The sequence below is a fragment of the Ictidomys tridecemlineatus genome, assembly GCF_052094955.1.
Source record: "Ictidomys tridecemlineatus isolate mIctTri1 chromosome 12 unlocalized genomic scaffold, mIctTri1.hap1 SUPER_12_unloc_4, whole genome shotgun sequence".
NCBI classification, from domain to species: domain Eukaryota; kingdom Metazoa; phylum Chordata; class Mammalia; order Rodentia; family Sciuridae; genus Ictidomys; species Ictidomys tridecemlineatus.
In genome coordinates, this window is record NW_027520962.1 from 954,398 (window position 1) to 973,993 (window position 19,596).

General features: G+C 36.2%; 1 pseudogene; it reads right to left on the reverse strand.

Moving 5' to 3' along the window:
- Positions 1-11,587: 11,587 nt before the first annotated feature.
- Positions 11,588-16,901, reverse strand: LOC144372327 (elongation factor 1-alpha 1 pseudogene; annotated as a pseudogene).
- Between the last annotated feature and the right edge of the window lie 2,695 nt (positions 16,902-19,596).

The following is a 19,596-nucleotide window of genomic DNA, read 5'->3' on the forward strand; positions in this document are numbered from 1 at the left end:
AAAAATACCTCTACAATTAATGAGTTTAGCAAGGTTGTAGGATACAAGAACACCACACAAAAATCAATGGTATTTCTTTATATGAACAAGAATGACTCAGTAGCAGAAATTAAAAATACAATATTTATAAACATTAAAAAGAAAATTAAAAACTTAAGTATGTACTGAATGAAATGTGTATAGCATCTGTTTTAAAAAATGCTGATGAAAGCAATCAAGGAAAACCTAAACAAATAGACCTATCTTGTTAATGAATTGAAAGGCTTAACAGAGTAAAAATGCCAATATACTCAAATTGAGGTACAGATTTATTATAAAAATCTTTGTGACATATTTTTAGACATAGACAAGTTTATTCTAAAATTTATATGGAAAGGCACAAGACCTAGAACAGCCGAAATAAACCTTTCAAAGAAAAATGTGGGGGGAATAACCCAACTTAATGAAAAGTTTTACCATTTATATTATTCAAGACAGTGAAGTTGGCTAGGAGATGAACATGGATTAATAGAGTAAAAACCAGAAATTGACTCACACAAATACGCTCAACTATTTTTGACAAAGGCACGAAAACAATTCAGTGGCAGAAGGATAGCTTTTTCAACAATGGTAGAAACAGTATTCTGAAAAATTGAATATTCATAGGCTAATGAATGAATCTTTACCTAAATCTTATATTACTTAACAACTCAAAATGAAAACAAACATCAAAGCTAAAACTGTAAAACTAAATTTGGACATATATGCAAATGATATATAAAACACACTCAGAAATGAATATAATAATAGGGAAAATATTAACTAAGTAAATTAGAAATGTCAGTATCTTTGTTATTATGATACTGTTCTATCATTTTGCAAGATGCCAATTTTAAGAGAAACTGAGCAAACAGTACACAGGATCTCTCACTATTATTTCTTGCAACTATATGTGAATCTACAATTTTCTCAATAAAGTTTTCAATTAAAAAATTGATCTTGAGCTGGTGAAACCTGTAGTACCAAACAAACCAAAGAAAAGTGAGAAACTACTCTGTAGAAATGCTTCTACAATACAGATCTCCTTGAAACTCCTAGTTTATGAAAATAACACTGTTAGCACTTATGAAATGCTATAACAAAATGTCTTATACTGGATGCTTATAAACAAAAGATGTTTATTTCTCACAGTTTGGGAGCAAGGGAAGTCCAAAGTCAACATGCTGGCAGATTTGATGTGTGCTCCTGTTGACTGGTTCAGATGGTAACTTTTCTAGCTCTTTCTCCTCATGCTGGAAGAGAGGAACTAGCTCTCTCCTTCATGGGGGTACTAATCCTATTCACTGGATCTCTGCAAATACTACTAAAAAGAAGCTCATGATCAAGAATTTCAAGCCACATGAGAAAATGAAGGACTACAAAATAATGTCAGCAGATGCAATAATTAAGAGATTTATATCCAACAATTTGATATAGAAGACATTGAAAAACTTTTAACTTAGGATGTTCAAAATTTTCAAGGAAATGCTAAGAGGACAATAAAATAATCCAGAACATTGGAAAATAAAAGAAGGATTGAATAGACAAACTGTTGAAAAGTATAGACATAAAAGTATATTGAATAAAATGAATTCCATGAGTGGATTAAAATAGCAGATTAGGCATAGCTCAGGAGAGAATTGACCAGAAAGGTATGAGAAAATTGACCTGGATGTAGTATGGAAAGATGAGGAGATAGAAAATATAAATTATCAGTAAAGAGATGATAAAGGATGAAATTAAAGAACAGGAAGAAAACCATACTCAAGAGACTGATGGAATCCTCTGGATTCAGTTATGGAAGGTGTGAGGGATTTGTGGAGGTGGGATTTGGTAATGAGTCTGAGGTTTCTATCTTAGGAGAAAGGGGAGTTTGAGGTATCTGCTGAATACTTAAGTGTGTCCTGTTCAATTGTGTTTATGATCCCAGGCCTCAGGCAAAAGCAACACTTTGAAGGGGAATTGCTTTTCAGAAAAGCAAACCGAAGCCTGAAAATGGTATAAACTTTCATCCTGTGGAAAAGCAAAATTCACACCTACAGGTCAGAAAGATTGATTGACAGACAACTAATGCAAATAGACTGATATTAAAAGCTTTTGTTTTGTACAAATTCTTAGTAGGCCATGTGATAAAGAGTAGTAGCCTAATGGTTCAGTTACATAAAACTCTGTATATATACTGCAACAAGTGAACATTTTACCCTGACACATAGCTCACTAAAGAGAAATTTTGCTCAAGGATAAATGAACTAAGTTAGCTTCTCTAGGGAAGTCACTGTTATAGATAGAACAAAGGGCTCATCACTAGAGTTAATTATTGATTTTAGGAAGGTGAGAACCACTCAACCTAATTTCCATTTAAATATAGTTCAAAGGAGGTGTATTTGCACAGATAGTATCCGTTGAGCTTTAATCAATAGTGAATTAAGGGGATGCCCCAATTTATTTATTTATTAATATATTGTGTCCAAGTCAATAAATTTACAACTATTCTTAATTTGTTTTATTTACTACGTTTTCTATTTCCTAGGACAACATTATAATAATACTATTGTAATCTCTGATTCAAATCAAAGAGATGGAGACTGTGATGCTTAGATTATACAAGCCAGTACAATTACAACAGGTTCAATCAATTTGTTTACCGAGTATTTAAACCATACTGCAAATAACAATTTGGAAAATTTTCTATTTCAGAAGATACTTGAGCAGTGAAGGGAAATAATTCAGAATCCTCACTTTCATGGTCAAAGACACCTGCTTTGTGGACCACTAATTCCTTGGTTTTGAGGTAGTTAAGAAGTGTCTCCCTGCTTTCATGAATGAAAGGTGACCATAAAATGACCCACCTCAAAAGAATGAAGATTGCCTAACTCTAGCCTGTGTAAGGACAGCATTCTGGGCTCTGCTGAGTTGCTCATGATGCATAGAACAGTGCATTCAGGCTGTCTAAATCTGAGTTCCTCCATTTTGTGAGGCAGTAGCTTGCCATAAGCTACTTCATTTTCAGTTTAAGGGCCGAGGTGGTGTGTCGCCACATCCTGTTTGAACAAATAATCAACCATCCTTTGTCTGTCACAATCATAAGGCATAAACTGATAAATAAGTTAATCCTCCTAATAAGAATGACCACTGTGAACTTATTGAATTAAGCATAGCAAACTCATATTGGAAAATCAGGCCCATGAGCTTATCAAGCACTCCAGATCTCCAAATTCTGCAAACTCTCGTTAGAGACCCATAAAAGGAGAGACACCCTGAGACTGGACAGAGCAGCACCCTGACCTCCTTACCTGGTCACTTGTCAGGAGCCTTTCCTAGGAAAATCACCACAGTGACATACACTGAGAAGCTACCACCTTCCAGACCTTGGCCTAGAACCAGTACTTGTATATTGACAGCTCCATGCCCTGAACAATTCCTTGGGGAGCTCATACTTTTATCTGACGCTCTGTAGTGACTCTCTGTGTCTATATCTGCTCTCTGCCTTTGCACTCAGTTCACCCTCCTGAAACCCTGTGGCTGCCTCAACCCTTTCTTAGCCTTTCTGTCTTATATCTCTCTCTATCTCCTGGCTGATGACTAACAGGTGACCCACACGTATTCAGTGAATTGCCATTGATGAAAGTGGTATAACCTGTGAATGTATTGTTTTTCAATAAATGCTGACATTGTGGAGAGACACAATAGTGTTTGATATACGTTAATGACAGCATGCTCACGATAATGTAATATTCAATGCCTAGTAGACAGTGTTAAAAAAAATGTTAGGTTTCATTAGAAGTTGACGTTTTCTTGCTGCTGTCATTTTATAATCAACCATCAAGTCTATTAATGAGAAAGCTTTAATATGGAGTATTTTGACTGTTAGTTTTCTGTACGCAGTTGGTGTCAAAGCACAGCCTTCAACGATAGAGGTCGTGTAAAATTAGAAAGGAAGAAAGTCACTTATATTTAGCAGCTGTGTCACAGGCACTGAGAAAGGAACTTACACATATGTTCTCTCATTCAACCTGCCTCAGAGCCTTGTGGAACAGTGGCTATTCTCATTTCAGAGTTGAGATAAGTAAAATCTGTGTCAGAGAGATCATTAGTGACAGAGCCATTTTAAAAACCCCAATTACCCATTTTTTTTACTTTATTGTAGAAAAATGTGATTAAGCCCTGTTATTGATTGAATGGAGTCTGATTTTTTTCTTTTTTTGATACTTCAGGTGGTTTGAAGCTATCTGTGCACTAATCTCTTTTTACTCTTTCTGTTGTATATGTAACAATGTTAAAAATGAGTCACAAAATAATTATGTTTTGCGTAGTTCCTGTTTCATCTCTGATAAATTACGACCACTTAGGCTATGCGGTCTGAACTGATGAAATTATAGTTAGATGATAGATGCTATTAGAAACAAACAGCAGGAGTCAGAGCCTGACCATAAGTGGATAAAAGACTGAGAATCATAGAACTTGGCCACTTGGTGGCCTTAGAAATTTTTTGTGTCCCTAAATTTTAGCAATAAGGAGAAATCAGGCTAGAAGAAGGATGTAACAAAAGGAAAAACAACTCCATCCTCTACAAATTATCAAAAATTGTTAGCCGGGCCTGGTAGCACATGCCTGTAATCCCAGCGACTCAGGAGCCTGAGGCAGGGGGTTCACATGTTCAAAGCCAGCCTCAGCAAAAGCGAGGTGCTAAGCAACTCAGTGAGACCCTGTCTCTAAGTAAAATACAAAATAGGGCTGGGGATGTTATTCAGTAGTCGAGTGCCTCTGAGTTCAATCCCCGATACCCTTCCCCCCATTTTTTTTTTTGAACACCAAAAAGTACACATTATTAGGTGGGCATGGAGGAGCATGCCTGTAATCCCAGTGATTTGGGAGATTGAGGCAGTAGGATTTCAAGTTTGTGGCCAGCTTCAGCAACTTTGCAAGGCCCTAAGCACCTTAGGAAAACCCTGTCTTAAAATTTAAAAAAAAAGACAGGTGATGTAGCTTAGTGGAAAAGTACCTCTGGGTTCATTCACTCTCCGGTGCCAAAAAATAGATATTTCATGTTGTCATACATTAGGAAACTTTGTACAATTTTGTGTGTATTTCGACATATAAATGGATATTTTAAAATAAACGTGTATTGAAAGAAAGCATTTTATGTTAATATCATTAAAGTTTGCATTTCATTTGGAAAAAAAATAAATTACCCCATATTTAAATCCTTGGATAATGGTTCAGAATTTATATTTTTTGCTGTCTTTCTGGATTTATTATGTACCTTAGATGTTTTTGGTTTAGAGTTTGCTTATAGTGAAATATGATAAGTTTAGCATGAAAACATGAGTTTGAATTCCAGTCTTAGAGCTCCCTCTTCTGTTTACCAGTAGGTATGAGAAATTCTTATTCCTATCCCCAGATTTGAAGATTGGGTCAGAATTCCTATATTCATTATTAATTTTATGAAATCTATCTAATTTTAATAGCTAGTAATTAACAGTTTATCTGAAGTACAGTGTGGTTGACTAGGAACCATTGGGTGTAGCAGAAGCTTCTAAAATGCTTATGTGTAGGAGTCAAAATCATATGTCATTTGAAGTGCTAGGAACCCCTTGGCCATCTTCTCGAAGATCTCAATGGTTGCTGGTTTGACAGATGAAAAATCTGAAGCACCATTATTTTCTCAAAGTTACATAATTGGTAGAGCCAGGCATCCAGTCTTCCAAATCCCAAAGTCTGTCCTCCCCTACATGAAAAATGATAGAGACAAGCAGAAGAGTGACAAAAGAGACAGAGAAGAGTTTTTGACTCATTTATTCAATTACTCATCTAACAAGGAAGGTGAGATTTGTGAATTGTATGCATTTCAAAACTAATTTAAATATGATCTAATTTCTAATATCCTAATTGGGAGACAGTTATAATACTGTTAGATAATCTCTTCACGACATAGTTATGTTTACTAAAACTTGTGCTCTTATCCTTTTTCAAAAGTCATAGGAGAAGAAGATAGATGTTAGGTTTTACACAACGCCAGCTACATGCTAAGTGTTTTATGTATTTTATTTTTATTAATTGCCACAACAACCGGTTAGGCATCACTGTTTTCTTCCTTTTAAAAAAAATTAGCAGTCTTTATTTTATCTATTTGTTTATTTATTTACTTTCTTTTTTATTAAATTATTTATTTATTCTAATTTATTATATCTGATGGCAGAATGCAATCCATTTCATATTACACATATAGAGCACAATTTTTCAAGTCACTGATTGTACACAAAGTATTTTCACACCATTTGTGTCTTCATACATGTACTTAGGGTAATGATGTCTATCTCATTCTGCCATCATTCCTACCCCATGTCCCCTCCTTTAACCTCCCTCCCATTTGCCATATTTAAAATTCCTCCATTTCTCCCATGCTCCCTGCCCATTGCCATTATGAGCCAGCATCCTCATATCAAAGAAAATATACAGCCTTTGTTTTTTTTGGGATTGGCTTACTCCACTTATATTCTCCACCTCCATCCATTTTCCTGCAAATGCCATGATTTTATTCTCTTTTAATGCAGAGTAATGTTGCATCATGTATATATACCAAAATTTCCCTGTCCATTCATCTACTGAAGGGCATTTGGGTTGGTTCCACAATTTAGCTATTGTGAATTGTGCTGCTATACACATTAATATGGCTGTGTCCCTGTAGTATGCTGTTTTTAAGTCCTTTGGGTATAAACTGAGAAGTGGGATAGCTGGGTCAAATGGTGGTTCCATTCTAAGTTTTCCAAGGAATCTCCATACTGCTTTCCATATTGGCTGCACAAATCTGCAGTTCCAACAGCAATATATGAGTGTGCCTTTTCCCCCACATCCATGCCAACACTTATAGTTGTTTGTCTTCGTAGTAGCTGTTATTCTGACTGGAGTGAGATGAAGTCATAGAGTAGTTTTGATTTGCATTTCTCTAATTGCTAGAGATGTTGAACATTTTTTCATATGTTGTTGATTGATTGTATACCCTCTTCTGAGACATGTCCGTTCAGTTCCTTGACCCATTTATTGATTGGATTATTTGTGTTTTTTTGATGTTAATGTTTTTTGAGTGCTTTATATATCCTAGAGATTAGTGCTGTTTCTGATGTGCTTGTGGTAAAGATTTGCTCCCATTCTGTAGGCTCTTTATTCACCTCACTGATTGTTTCTTTTTTTGAGAAGAAGCTTTTTAGTTTGAATTCATCCCATTTATTGATTCTTGGTTTTAATTCTTGCACTATAGGGGTATTAATAAAGAAGTTGGGGCCGAATCTGACATGATGGAGATTTTGGGCCTACATTTTCTTCCATTAGGCACAAGGTCTCTGGTTTAAATCCTAGGTTCTTGATTCACTTTGAGTTTTGTGCATTTTGAGAGATAGAGGTGTAATTTCATTTTGTTACATGTGGATTTCCAGTTTTCCCAGCATCATTTGTTGAAGAGGCCATCTTTTCTCTAATATAAGATAACTGTAGTTATATGGGTTAGTCTCTGTGTCCTCTATTCTGTCCACCAGTCTGTTTTGGTGCCAATACCATGCTGTTTTTGTTACTATTGCTCTGCGAATGTAGATGCTCCATTGTTTGGGGCATATATATTTATAACTGTTATGTGTCTTGTTGATGTATGGTTCCCTTTAGCAGTATGAAATGTCTATCTTTATCCTTTTTGATTAATGTTGGCTTGAAGTCTACTTTACTTGATATGAGGATGGAAACCCCGTCTTGTTTATGTAGACCATGTGAATGGTATATGTTATCCCAAACTTTCACCTTCATTTTGTGGATGCCTTTTCCTATAAGATGCCTGCACAGAGAGCCACCCTGAACTGGGGTTCCTTATTTATCCAAGCATGGCTTCGTAAACTAACATCAGGGTACAGGCTGGAGGCTGACACAAACATGAAACAGATATCACCACTTCTATCAAGGGACAACAATAAGAAACTGGTAGGACATAACTAAAGTCCCTTTTGGCCTGGCTGCTCCAAAAGTTTCTCTACTAGGGGTGCTAAAATTTATCCTGTTGCTGAGGTAACAGGGAGTCTTGCATGGGGTTGCCTATCTCTTGTTTCTACTAACAGTCAACTTCTTATGATTACCCTCTCACTAGTCATAAAATCAAATACCTCCCTATTCTCACATCCTACCTCCTAAACATCTCAGCCAACACCCCCAGGCCCATGTTATAACATTAGAAACTATAAAATCATTAGACAAGCTTATTGACTATATGGTATCTTCTCACCTATTGAAGATGGTAAGAAGATAACTGAACTCATCATTTCTGATTATAGTGACAAAACTGTAAATGTAAAAATAGAAGCTAACTGATATATGGCTGCACGTGGGTACATTGAGTGCTGGAATATTAATCTCTCCCTTAAAAGTGAGATATTGGTAACCTATAGGGACATTATAAGACAATAGAGCAGAAACTGTAATACCTCAGATCTACACTGTAAGAGATGAAGACACATAGATATCATAAATAAACAAGGGAGGAAAGTGTCCCAAACAAACCAAGATACTACAACAACAGAATCTATAGATAGTGCAGTAGGTGAAATGTCAGAGAAGGAGTTCAGAATATACATAACTAAAATGTTTTGGGAATTAAAGAATGACCTAAATGAGCAGATTCAGGCAAAAATCAATCACTCCAACAAAGAGATAAGAGAACAAATACTAGTGACCATCAATCAAACCAACAAAAAGGTAAGAGACCAAATATAGATTGCAAGAGATTACTTCATGAAAGAGATAGAGATACTAAAAAAAAAAAAAAAAAAAAAGCCAGAAATCCTTGAAACAAAAGAAACAATAAGACAATTTAAAAAACTCAATAGATAGCATCACCAACAGACTAGATCACTTGGAAACAGGACCTCAGACAATGAAGACAAAATATACAATTTTGAAAATAAAGTTGACCTCACAGTAAAGATGGTAAGAAACCATGAACAAAATATCCAAGAATTATGGGATACCGTGAAAAGACCAAATTTAAGATTCATTGGGATAGAAGAAGGTTCAGAAAATTAAACCAAAGGAATGCTCAATCTCCTCAATGAAATAATATGAGAAAATTTCCCAAGCATGAAGAATGAATTGGAAAATCAAATTCATGAGGCCTATAGGACACCAAATGTACAGAATTACAACAGATCTACACCAAGATACATTATAATGAAAATGCATATCTTACAGAATAAGTATAGAATTTTAAAGGCTGCAAGAGAGAAAAATCAGATTACCTATAAAGGAAGACCAATTCAGATCTCAGCAGATTTTTCAACCCAGACTCTCAAAGCCAGGAGATCCTGAAACAACATATACCAAGCTCTGAAAGATAGTGGATGCCAACCAAGAGTCTTATATCCAGCAAAATTAAGCTTCAAATTTGAAAATGAAATAAAACCTTCCATGATAAACAAAAGCTAAAAGAATTTACAGCAAGAAAGCCTGCACTACAGAACATTCTTGGCAAAATATTTCACAAAGAGGAAATGAAAAATGATAAAAATCTGCAAAGGGAAGAACTACAATAAAGTAAAAGCTAATTAGAGGAGAAACTAAGTCAAACTAAATACCAAAAATAAACAAAAATGACCAGTAATACAATTTTTCATGTCTCAATAATAACCTTAAATGTTAATGGCCTAAACTTACCAATCAAAAGACATAGGCTGATAGATTATATTAAAATAAAAGACCAAAGAATATTTTATTTATTTTTGACAATTTCAAACTTGCTCTTTTATGGGGCTGGGGATGAGGCTCAAGCAGTAACACGCTCGCCTGGCATATGTGAGGCACTGGGTTCAATCCTCAGCACCACATAAAAATAAAATAAAGATGTTGTGTCCACTGAAAACTAAAAAATAAATGTTAAAAAATTCTCTTTCTCTCTCTCTCTCTCTCTCTCTCTCTCTCTCTCTCTCTCTCTCTCTCTCTCTCTCTCTCCCCCTCTCTCTCTCCCTCTCTCTTAAAAAAAACTTGTTCTTTTTAGATATACATGACAATAAAGTGTATTTTGACATATTATACATACATCGAATATAATTTATTCTAGTTAGGATCCCCTTTTGGTTGTATACCATGTGGAGTTTCACTGTATGTACATGTATATATGAACATAGAAGGGTTATGTCCAATTCATTCTACTGTCTTTTCTATTCTGATTCCCTCTCCTTTTCCATTATCCCCCTTTGTCTAATCAAATGAACTTCCATCCCTTCCCCCACTTATAGTGGGTTAGCATTCACATATCAGAGAGAACATTTGGCCTTTGGCTTTTTGGGACTGGCTTATTTCACTTAGCCTAACAGTCTCCAGTTCTATTCATTTACTGGCAAATACCATAATTTCATTCTTCTTCATGGCTGAATAATATTTCATGTGTATTTATTTCACATTATCTTTATCCATTCATCTGTTGAAGGGAACCTTGGTTGGTTCCATAGCTTTGCTATTGTGAATTGAGCTACTATAAACATTGATATGGCTGCGTCATTAAAGTATGCTGATTTTAAGTCCTCTGGATATATAGCAGTCTTAATTGTAAGAGAAGTTTCAGATTAACAGCAAAATTTGGGATAGAGGATCCCCATGTACCACTGCCCTGCCCCCATCCACAACTTCCTTCTTATCCACAAACCTGTTTCAACTGATGAAGCTACATGGACACAGCATTATACCAGTCCATGGGTTACATTAGGGTTCACTCCTGGTGCTTTGTGGATTTAGACAAATATATGATTGTAACCATCATTATTATGTGATACAGAGTAGTTTCACAGCACTAAAAAAAAATGTACTCCATGTATCCATCTTACCTTCATCCTTAATTCCTGGCAGCTACCAATCTTTTTATTGTCTTCATAGTTTTGCATTTTCCAGAAATTTCTATATTTGAACTCCTACAGTATGTAGCCTCTTCAGAATGTTTTCTTTCCCACTTAATAGTGTGCATTTAAATTGGCCTCATGTATTTTCATTGCTTGATATCTCATTTCTTTAAATGTTGAATAATATTCCATTGCCTGGATATAAGAGTTTATCAGTTCCAGAGAACATCTTAGTAGTTTCCAAGTTTAGGCCATTTTAAATAAAGCTGTCAGAAACACTCATGTGCAGATTTTTGTGTGGACATAAGTTTCCACCACTTTTGAGTAAATAACAAGTGGCACAATGCTGGATAGTATGGTAAGAGTAGGTTTAGCTTTTTTTTTTTTCTCTAAACTTTAGTTTTAATGGCTCTCAAAATTCTGTGACAGATTTTCAGTCAATTTGTTTCCATTAAAAAGTACTGATTTAAAAAAACTGAAAACTGCCACACACACACACACACACCAAAAATGCCCCAGTGGTCCATAAAACATTCTCCTTTCCTCTGAAGTTTTCATGATGCATTGTTACCAGTCTTTTACTATTAAACCTGAATGGCCAATTGGGACAACAAGTTTTGAGATTGTTCTTTCATAATGGATTAAGTCTGGGGTGGCAGGCATTGGGGGTAATATTTCTTTAGCTTTCTGAGCTTTCTGGACTGTCATAACCTGCCTGGAATCAAATCAACAATGTCAGTTTCACATGAATTCAAGAATTTAGAACCATCTTCCAGCTTCTGACCAGAATGATGATCAATTTTTTTCTTTCAGCTCTGCAACTTGCAAGCATTATGAGCTGTTTAACAATCCACGACAGGGGCACTGATGGCTTGGCAGGTTCAGGATAATCACCGAGCAATGAAGACTAGCTGCTTCCATTGGTGGGTCATTTTTTATGTCACCAGCAAGATTGCCATGATCAGCATATTTGATAGACACGTTCTTGACATTAAAGCCCACATTGACCCCAGGAAGAGCTTCACTCAAAGCCTCATGGTGCCTTTCAACTGACTTGACTTCAGTTGTGACATGGAGTGGAGCAAAGGTTCCACTGGGCCCACAGGCACATTAGTAATTTCATTGATTTTGTAGACATCCTGGAAGGACATATGCAAAGGCTTGTCAGTTGGATGGATTGATGGTAGGATGAATCCAAAGCTTCAAGCACCATGATTTCCCTGGTACTTCCCTCTTTATGGGTGACTTTCCATCCCTTGAACCAAGGCATATTAGCCTTGGCTCCAGCATACTGTCACCATTCCAACCAGAAATTGGCACAAACTGCACTGTGTCAGAATTGTAGCCAGTTTTCTTAACGTGGATGCTGACTTCCTTAACCATTTCTTCATATTTCTTTTGACTCTAGGGTCACTCAGTGGAATTCATTTTATTAACACCAACAATAAGTTTTTTCACACTCAGTGTGTAAGTCAGAAAGGCATGTTCAGGGATCTGCCCATTCTTGGGGATACCAGCTTCAAATTTACCAACACCAGCAGTGACCATCAGGGCAGCGCAATTGTCCTGAGATGTGTCTGTAATCAGGTTTCTGGTGAAATCTCCATGGCTGTGGGCATGAGTTCTAGTCACATTATACTTACTGGTCTCAAATTCCCACAGGGATATGTCAACGGTGATACCATGCTCATGTTCAGCTTTCAGTTTCTGCAACACTTAGGCATACTGAGGTGCCCTTTACCACCTTAGCAGACTCCTGTTCAATTTTGTCAATGTTTTTTGTTGTTGTTGTTGTTGTTGTTGATCCCACCACATTTGTAGATCAGATGGCCAGTAGTTGTGGACTTGCCTGATTCAACATGTCCAATGACGTACTTTTAGAAAATTCTATATAATATTTGTACATTTGAGTAGCTGATAAAATTTATAAAAGAAATTTAAGATGTTAACACTATTTTAATTTTATTTTGTTCTTTCCTTTTATAGAAATTATTTCTATAAAGTGCTTTGTGAATTACAACAGTAATAAATACATGGCTATGGTGGATTATATAAAAAAAAAAGACAACAATGTCAATACAATTTTTTTTTCCTTTTCCATTTTGGCTTTGATTTAGTGATGGTTTCCGAAACACTTGTGTTCTGGCTGCAACCCTGCATGTGTTTGATTTTTTTTTTTTATTGTTGGTCGTTCAAAACATTACACAGTTCTTAATACATCATATTTCACAGTTTGATTCAAGCGGGTTATGAACTCCCAACTTTACCCCATATACAGATTGCTGTATCACATCAGTTACCCTTCCATTGATTGACATATTGCCTTTCATGTGTTTGATTTTTAAAGAAACTCCCAAACGGCCTTTTGAAGTAGTCATACCCTTTTAGCATCCCCTTCAGCAACAAATACAAATTCCTGTTGCTCCCCATCTGTGTCAGCATTTAATGTTGTTGTGGAGGCATTGATTTTTCATTATCTTGACAGAAAAATCATATGTATTTGGCCTGCCCCAGTGGTCTTGGGTCACTCCTGTTGTCCGGGTGTAGTTATTAATAATGACCCCTGTTTCACTGTTCAAAGTATCTCAATTTGACTAATCTAGTCTATGTTTTTCTAATCACCTGTATATCACACTGGTGAGAACCATGGCCAGAGAAGTTAAACAACTTTTCCAAGGTAACCAGTTTCTAAATTGTCCAGTACTGCAACTAGAAGAAAATTGTGCCTGACCCTAAAGCTGAGAAGATGGTGTCCATCTGTAACATCTTTACAATTTCTTCAGGACATTCTTTACCTTCCTTTACTCTTTGAGAGATATGATTTATTGCTTATCTTGCAGACTTTATAGGCTAAGTCATAACTGCAGTTAAGCGTTCTCCATAAAATATAATTCCATTTTCAAAATGAAACATAGGTCTCCCTGATGCAACTACTCATGAATGCTAACAGCTCTTTAAATGGCTGCATTTGGTTACTTTGTAGATTGATCACCACAGAGTGCTTTGCTGGGTCACATCAAAGGCTCATATTGAAAGGCTGTATTGTCTTTGCTTAATATTCTGTCCTTTCTGTAAGTCTCTATCAGATCAAAGTGTTGACCTTGTTGAATAATAATTTTACTGATGAGTTCCTGGTAAAATGGTGTCATTGTCAGAGAACAAAGTATCCTTTGTATTAAAACTTTAATGATGGGGTCATGTATAGATGGTTGAAATTCATCCTCAGGAAAGCTGTGCACAGGTGTATGAACACAGGGTGATTAGTGGAGGGTTGGGGTGGGATAAAGTTGAGGTGGGGGCTGCACAGTTACCCTTGGGAGAAGAATTTAAGAAAAGGCAGCCTAGGAGATATGTGAGAAGTGTGTGTGCCTGAAGAAAGAGTTCTCCCTCCTTTTTAAAAAGGAAGGTGGTAAGCTATAAACATTTTGGTAGCAAGAAACTATGCTAGATAAAACTCATTAACTTTAATGTGACTTAACACATTTCTTCTAGGCAGAAATGTCTGCATCAGTTGACAGCTTAGGCAAGGGCAGATATTCCGTGAGAGGTCTGCCTAGAAAGTCTCAAGTCAGATGTGAGGGGCTATCTGCTCTGACATTTAGCAGGGCATCTCTCAGGACAGTGTTATAAATTTATGGGCTTAAAGAAATATTTGTGAGTTTTGTTTTGTAAAAGTCATTCTCTTCCTGGGCTTTGTTCCTGTATCAGGAACCCAATATCAGAAATATTGTGTGTGTGTGTGTGTGTGTGTGTGTGTGTATGTGTGTGTGTGTGTGTATATATATATATATATATATATATATATATATATATATATATATATATTCTTCTTCCCCAGCTTAAAATAACATAAACTTTCTCACTTTTGTGTTTTTTTTAATGTGGTGAGAAAAGGATTATGTATGTGTGGATGTGTGTGTGTGTGTGAAATGAGGGAAAAGGAGAGAGAAATATTGCAAAATTCGGTGAAAAAACTATCCTGAAATCTCACAGAAGCACTTCCACAAAGTCAGCTAGCTGTGAACCTGTCCAATTTTTTGCAAAATCTACGGGAAGGATTCTTCGCCATTTTTCTCAGCATCTTCTCTTTTCATCTTGGCTTATTAGAGATTACCAGAATGTATTTCAAAGTACATTACCAAAACCCTTCTTTTCTTTTTCTATTCACATGCTCTTGTGTGTTGCCTCTTAATAGCCCATAATCAGGTGAATTGTTTATGCTGCAGTTAAGTGAAGGTGGCTTCCTGCTGGAGACCCCCGCTGGGTTGCCATGGCAATGCCATGATCACTGATTCAGCATTAGAATTTTTGGCCACACTATTCAAATGAGCATAGAGGGAAGGCAAGTTGAGATTTTAGATAACAGGAGATCCAAAGAAACCTCTGTTATACTTGTCCCTTGCATATGCAATAGACGTATTCCATGGAGTTTAGTGTGTGTGTGTGTGTGTGTGTGTGTGTGTGTGTGTATAAACTTTACACAGTAAAATCCAGTTACAGGTATATTAAAATAGTCTGATAGGTATACTCATTTGGTTTGAAAATAAAAAAAAATATTAAATATTTTTTTTTGCTCCTATTGTTTTTAGTGATAACAGGACCTATTGCCTGGTTATATTAGTTTTAGGAAAATTAAACTTCCTAATGTATGAAAAACACTCAGCTGGCATTTGATGTCATAGTAGGCAGATTTCTGAAGATGTCTGCCCAAGTTTCCTAATCTCTCATTATTAAACCAAACACTAATCTGGATACTATCCTGAAAGGAGCTTTCTAAAAGTGGTTAACGTTACATATCAGCTGACCCTAAAACAGAGATTACCTTTAATTATCTAGATTGGTCCACTTTCATTGTAGGAGTCCGTGAAAGCCACAGAAGTATCACTCAGAGAGAGACGGCCAAAGGAGAAGTCAGAGACATCTGAACCATGAATAAAATGTGATCCAATGTTGCCATGAGTCAAAGAATGGGGGCAGCCTCCAGAAGCTAAGAACAACCCGTGGCCAACAGCTAGCCATGAAACGGGTACCCGCGTCCAACAATTGCATGGAGCGAATATCTACAGATTCATCTCCAGAGCTTCAGAAGCAAATGAAGTCTTGACAACACTTTGATTTGAACTTGGTAGGTCCCAGAGAACTACCTAAGTCTAGAGGCATTCTGACTTACGGCCTATGAAATGATAAAATAGTGTTGTTTTACACAGCTCAGTAAGTGGTACTTTGTTATGACAGAAATAGCAAATTAATATGAATACGAAGTCATGACCAAGGCCCATCTTTTCTTTTTCTTCCTTTCTCTATTCCTGATGTACTGCTTCATCTTTGCTCTCCTTTCCCCTATCAGTATCCTTAGGTTCCTTTTGTGTGTGTTACAAACACATATGGAATCAGAGGGAGTGAGAGAAGGAGAAGCCCTATTCTCTTTTCAGAGACATATTCTGCTTCTGCTTTTCTCAGAGTGCTTATTTCTCCTATGCAGCAACCATAAGAGGCTGAGGTGGGAGTATTTTAATGTATTTGAGAAAGAAAAAGGGGGATGCTATGAACTGGAGAGATGGTGGTAGGAAATGAGGCTAGATATGTATCCTGCGGCTAGCCTTGAGACTGTCTTTCAAGTCATGGTCAGGTTTCAAGTCATGGTCAGGTAAGTTGATTTCATTCCAAGCATATGAGGAAGTTATTAAAGAGATTTAAGGTAGAAGAAGTGACATGATCCAATTTATATTGTAAATGCATCCTTCTACTTACTAAGTGGAGAATTCGATAGGGGCCAAGACAGGAAGCTTGTAAAGCTAGTGAGAAGAAGGTTAGGAAAGTGATCTAGGAGAGGGAATCTAGCTGCTTGCTCTAGGGTGATGGAGGCAGAGATGTGAAGAATTGCCATATTTTGGGCACAATTTTAAGGTGGAGCCTACAGACCAGAGGGTGGTTCACCACTCCAAATAAGCCAATCTGATTTGCTAACCAGGCTTCCGTGCTCATCTCTTGCTGCTCACTGGATTCATAAAATGTCATCTGTCACATATATGCTGTTTCTCCAAAGTGAAAATAACACACTTCTTGCCCTCTGACACTGACCTGTGGGGCTTGGACCCATTACTCAAGCCTTGATGATTCTCTGTTTCTTTATAGAATCCTCCCCAATGTGTTCTTAGGTCTCTTGAGCCAGCAGGCCTGGGTGAACTCACCTTGGTGATGGAGGTACTAGAGAATAAGAGTCTGCTCCTGGAGAGTTGGCTGAGCTGGTGTGGGCACAAGTATGTGGAGGATTTGTGTGGGCTGCTTAGTGTTGTGTTCCATGCATGGTTAACAATTCTCACCATTGTGGGAATCTTACAACTTGAAGAAAGGAAACTGGTTTATCCTGGATTACACAACAGAAGATTAACCTGCCTCTTATCCTAAGGCATTTGCTCTTCTGCTTATGGTACTCTTCGTTTCACTTGTACTTGCTTTTCTTTATGCTTTATTCTGGCAAAAAAAAAAAAGTCCTTTAAATCTGTAAAATACTTCCAGCTATTTTGAAATCAAGAAAGGATTTCAATATCAAATGAATGAACAAGCAAATTAACATGTGCCGTTTACATAAATAAAGTACTTAGAAGGTTTATTTTACTTTATTTTATTGTGTTTGCACAGGGGATTGAACTCAGGTCACTTTATTATGGAGTGTCACTTCAGCCCTTTTTATTTTTTATTTTGAGACTGGGTCTTGCAAAGTTGCTTAGGGCCTTGCTAAGTTGAAGAGGCTGGCCTTGGACGCCTTAGAAGGTTTATAGTGAAGACCAGGTTGGGGAAGGATTACTTATCTTACAGAGGAGGGCTTCATAAAACATTTTATTTTTATTTTTATTTATTTTTTGACCAATAAACATATTTCTTTATTAAACGCATGCTTAAAAAACCTACATACTATATTTCAAGTACCGCTAAAGTTCTGGAAAAACAGTAGTAAATAAGAGAGATAAGTTTTATGCTATAAGGGGCAAAACTTTTGTGTGGATGATTCATAATAAACACATTAGACTATTATATTCTGAAAACTAATTGATACATGCTCCCAGGATATGGAACAAGTGGAAGGGATGTGACCAGCAATAGACAGAGGGGAGTTAAGAAAGACCTGAGAAGGTGACATTTGAGTTCACCAAGTATAATTAAGGCTGGAAGATACTGAAGCACTTGCAAAGGCTCTAAAAATAAAATAAATTTAAAAAAATGAGTTTAGGAAAGAGAAAAAGGAAACTGGTTTATCCTGAATTACACAACAGAAGATTAACCTGCCTCTTATCTGAAGGCATTTGCTACTACATCTTACTGACATAGGATGAGGAAGAAGTTTCTGAAGGAAGACAGAACATAGGCAGAAGCTAATGAGAAGAATGGCTTCAATAGTCTGTAGAGTGAAAAGATATTGTAAGAAATTTAGCAGGGGTGTATTGTGACCTGATTTGTGAGGGTTTATTATTATTATTATTTCTTACATACATGACAACAGTGGAATGCATTACATTCATAATTGTCCATTCACAGCACAATTTTTGTAACTCTGTATATAAAGTATGTTTATGCCAAATTATGCCATTATACATGAGCTCTTATTATTATTATTTTTTTGCATTACAATTCTTAATACACCTTTATACCACATTTTATCATATCTCTGTTTGTATATAAGGTATGTTGACATGAAATTCACATCTTCATACATGTATTTTGTATAATGATGACCTTCTCCTTCCACCATCCTTTCTATTCCCCTTCTCTCTCCCTTTCCCTCCCACCCCTATTCCCTATCTAGAGGTAATCTTCCTCCCATGCTCTCCCTCCCTAACCCACTTTGAGTCACCCCCCCTTATATTGGAGAAGACATTCGGCATTTGTTTTTTAGGGATTGGCTGACTTCACTTAGCATAATCTGCTCTAATGTCATCCGTTTCCCTGCAAGTGCCACGATCTTATTCTTTTTTAGTGCTGAGTTATATTCCATTGTGTATAAATGCCACACTTTTTTAATACATTCATCCACCGAAGGACCTCTAGGTTATCTCCACAGTTTAGCTATTGTGAATTGTACTGCTATAAACATTGATGTGACTGTGTCCATGTAGTATGCTGTTTTAAGATCCTTTTGGTATAGTCCGAGAAGAGGAATAGCTAGGTCAATGGTGGTTCCATTCCCAGCTTTTCATGAAACATTTTAAAGCTTACTTTTCATGTATATGAAAGGGAGTAGAGCTTTAATATTGATATTCTTCAAACACAGGGGCTTAGAAAGTAAGCTTGAATTATTTACTAGAAATATGGAGAATATGATAGGTATTTATTAGAAAGAATTTCTATGAAGATAAAATTGTGACATGTTGGAAGAGATCAATGACAGTAGTTGTAATTTAGACTTAGGTGATTCTTTAAAATAACTTGATTTCCTCTGTCTGAGACCACTTATTTGTGATTCTATGTGGACAGGATAGAATAAATGGTTAAATAAAAATAATATTTTACAAATAAAAGCTACAACTAATATTTGACTTTCCCATAAATTTATTTTTGAAAACAATATAATGTGCAATTAAAATGTTCTAACCTTTTTATTATGTAATAAATAGCATTATATCCTATTTGCATCAGTTTTTAATGTGGTGTTTAGAGTAAAAAATTATGAGCAAAACCAAGCAGCAAGTGAAATTTATGACAATTTATGACTCAT